Source organism: Marmota marmota, unplaced genomic scaffold (assembly GCF_001458135.2).
Source record: "Marmota marmota marmota unplaced genomic scaffold, marMar, whole genome shotgun sequence".
NCBI lineage: Eukaryota > Metazoa > Chordata > Mammalia > Rodentia > Sciuridae > Marmota > Marmota marmota.
The window spans coordinates 10,128,254-10,132,475 of record NW_026000075.1 but is presented as its reverse complement, the minus strand read 5'-3'; positions in this window follow the sequence as shown (position 1 = coordinate 10,132,475).

Sequence of the window (4,222 nt, the reverse complement as noted above, 5' to 3'; positions counted from 1 at the left end):
GGTGGGTGGGTGGGGGATCTGACTGATCCACTACATCTTCCCCATGTACTAGTCAGATCCACTAGCTTCCTATGTGTCGGTCACTTCATTTAAGCATATATTCTTCAGGATCTTCATTGGTCAGTTTCTGGAGAAATTTATTAGAGTAGACTGATGGCATGAATTTAATCCACACTGCTGCAGTTGGGTGTGGAGTGATAACTGATGCTCAATTCTTCTTCTCCTCCTCCACTGTATTACGGTCTCTGCAAGTATTTATGCTATATTGTTTTCCTGGTGAAATCACCTTGATCTTCATATGTGGGTTCTCCATACCACTGGTTACCATAGCTTTACCAGGCTATGGTTGCCACACCTGCCCATCTAGACTAAAACTGTACATGACAGTCTGCTATATGCCCAGTGGATCACCTAAGAATCTAATATATTTCTCCCTACCTTGTTAGATATATCAGATCTACCCTCATGTGATCATCAGAGCCAATTTGTCCTAATGGTATGCTGCATCTGCTGCACAATTAAAACAAGCAACCTGATCTTGCTTTGCTTTTTAGTGATGTTCTTACTATGTGCATGGTATCTTGGACCCTTTTTGGGAACCAGGATGTTAAGACCCACAGAGACTAAAGTTGCAGGAATAAGAAGTAGGAATTTCCCAAAGGGCCACTGAAAAGTGATGCTTAGTGGGGCCTCTCCCTACCTCTACCTCCAGAACTCCTGTATTCTACTTATTTGGTTCAGAATCATATATCAGTCATTGGTTTAAGGTACATGCTGTACTTTAGAGTTCAGTTCCACATCATCATGGGGTGTTATCTCCATTCTGTTGCCACAGCTGCATCTTCAAAAAGCCACTTGAAGATAGGTGTGGTGGTGTGTATCTCTCGTCCCAGTGATTTGGGAGGCTGAGGAGGGAGGATGAATTAAGCTCAGGAATTCAAGGCTAGTCTGAGCAACATCTCCAAATATAACAAAAACAAGGCAACCATTCTATCATGTCAGCATCTTGTGGATGGTGCAGTGTGTGATAGTGGATTCCACTGTCATTTTTCTACCAACTCATCTTCTATGCTATAAAGGAGACCTTCGGTTTGAGGTGATGCTCTGTCGGATCCCACGTTGGTAGATTAGCTGCTGAACTGTGATGCTGACTGAGATTCTACAGGTGAAAAAGGCAAATCCTTACCCAGTCAGAAAGAAATACTGCCCTCTCCAGGATGAGGGATCTCATCCAATCAATTCCCATCAGCAGCTGGAGGACCCTTCACGGAATGATGCCCTGTTACCATTACTGTTCATAGTGGATATCTGACATTTTGGCTGCCAACCATCACAAAATTCTTATTTGGGGAGACTCCCAACAACGGTGAGAGGTCAGGCCTATACCAAAAGCCAGAGAAGATGAATATTGTCTTGCTGGGGCCCCAGCAGCTAGAATGGCAGAAGCCTCACCATTTCTGGATTCTCAAGATGGAATCAGTCAGCCATTAATCACTGTAGCTGCATCCATGAAGGCATGGTCCCCACACCCATGACTGTGAGGGCAGCAACAGTGAGATCACAGCTGACAGTGATGTAGGATAGAAGAGGCTGGACACCCAAGGAATTTTCAGGAAGCCTGTTTATTAGCTTCAGGGTCCACAGGGGGCTATCGCCTAAAATTCTCTAAACCATGAGTCTGGAAACTCTTAGAACTTTATACCCACTGGGAAGTGAGAGGCTTGGAGGTCTACATTTTTGTAGGAGTCTACATAAAAGTCTTTTTTTTAATTCACAGAAAATGCTTTTTGTCTCATTTTTTAGATTAGTCAGAGGTTTTACAAGTTTTACCATAAAAGCAAAAATAACATCACCAAGTTTTTGCTCAAATTTAGCTTTAGCAAGACAGAGCAATTTAGTCTTCACAGAAAGTAGGAAGTTTTAAACCACACTGAGTTTGCTGATATTCTGTTAATAAGAACAATTATGGTGAGGGTCTCTGGAGAAACTCAATTAAGACTCTTATTGGCGGGGGTTGTGCGTACCACTACAATAGCCATAGTAATGATGTCCTAAGTGGCCATTCATGTGAAAACTCTTGGCTCTGCTGAGCCTCCTTTGCTTCCTACTAGAATCCTGATCTCTGTTCTTTTCTCTGATTCTGACTCTCCCATTAATTTTTTCCCCCTTATTGTCATCCAGGGTGAGTTTCTGTTTTTGCAACAAAGAGCCCAGACTAATATATATGCATTTATTATCATTAATCAAGCAGTTGACATGGTAGATAGTAACAGGCAACAGACACAGAAAAATATAAACCATGGTCCTAGAAAGATCAATATCAGGGCAAGACAGAGTAAGCAGAATGTCAGATGAATGCGTGGGACAGGGATTCACATAACCTCACCAGTCAGGGAAGGGCCTCACTAAGGAAGAGGGACTTGAACCTAGGTCTAAAGTGACTGATACCCACAGTTACTGAAAATACCAAACCACCCTGGCATCATGTTTGCCTCCCTTATCTTTTGTTGGTGAATTTCAGAGTCTAAGGTCACCTTCTGTGAATGATTAGCTCTTGTCTGTCTGCTCATCGGCCTTTCTTCCTTCTACACCAAACAGTAGTTTTGTTCACTTGTGGTTCTGGGAACAGAACCCAAGACCTTGTGCATACTAGACAAGTGCTCTACCACAAAGCTGCATCCCCAGCACAAAATTAACCAAACGAAACATGTAATTATTTTTGTTATTATTATTTTTCCTATTTTTGTGTGTGTGTGGTTTCAGGGATCAAACCTATGCCTTCATGCATGCTAGGCAAACTATGAAACTGTTTGAAAGGAAAAATAATTGCATCTGTATTTCTATGACCACATTCAGCAGTACAATCAAAAAATTTTTTTTGTTTTATTCTTTTCTAGAATAGTATTTTTCTTAAAAGACAAAATAACTTATTTCCAAACCATTCTGAAATCAATCAATCCTTCTTTTCTCCTTTTGTTCTTTTTTTATTATACAATAACTTTCATTTTACAAAAGTTAATATATGGTCATTTTAGAGGAAACAGAACAGGCAGAAAAATGAGACCAAAAGCAATAATCATCAATAGTGATAGCACAGGTTTTTTGTTTGTTTGTTTGTTTTTGGTGTATTTCCTTCAAGAATTATTGTCTGTTCATTTCAGTTGATGTTAACAAAATTGTAATTAGGAATGGGTAATGTAAGATATTTAGGTATATATATACACACACACACACACACACACACACACACACATTATATATCCTGCTTTACCCACTTCACATTTTCATTTTTTATTAAAAAAAAACCCAAGGACAGCATTTTTATGACCACATAATGTCCTATTATATGTTATAACTCTTTTATCCATTTCTCTGACAACATTTGGATTGCTTCTAAATAATACTATGATCAAAATGAAATTGTGTTTCACTTGTTTACAAGTCTTTTCTCACTTATCTAACTGCCCTTTAATGGAACTACTAGGTTAAATGGTATAAAAAATTAAAGTGTATTAGAAGCATGCTGTCAAGTTGTTTTCATAATGGTGTTACTAGTTCACACTCTACCCAGCATTTGCATAAGAATGCCAATCTCACTGTTGGATTAAAAAAAAATCTTTACTGATTTGATAGTTATTATTTCAGTATTATTTTAAAAGTATTTTAATTTATAAATTCCATTTCTACTTTGATGATCAGAGCTGTTGCTCATCTGTTGTTTCCAATTTACAAATGCATAGTTTACTGGAAGAAATGTGCAGATGATTTCTAAAATACATTCTTTGTCAGAAAGACACCAGTATGAATTAGCCTATTCTAGGAAAGGCAAAGATTGTTGACTATAGTTTCTTAACATGATCCAATATCCCAAATAATAAGAAATAACTGAATATCTCAATAATGTGCATGGTGTTCATTTACTGTAAAAACAAATTATATGCATTTACTTTCTGTCATGTTTTAAACTTCCTGGTGTAGGCTTCTCTTTCAAAGTTCAGTAGTTTAATCTGAGTCTAAAGATCGTAACAGTCTTTTCTTGTCTCCAAAAAGTAATTTCCTGAAAGCAATTGAAAACTATAAAACTAGCAATTACTAGATAAGGTCCACTGGTAAAATGAGACATTTGGGGCTGGTAAGTTATGATTTGTGCAGAAAAGGTTTTCAGAAAGCCCAGAAAGTGGCAACTGAAGTACCATCGACCCAGACAACATGTGGAGGAAAA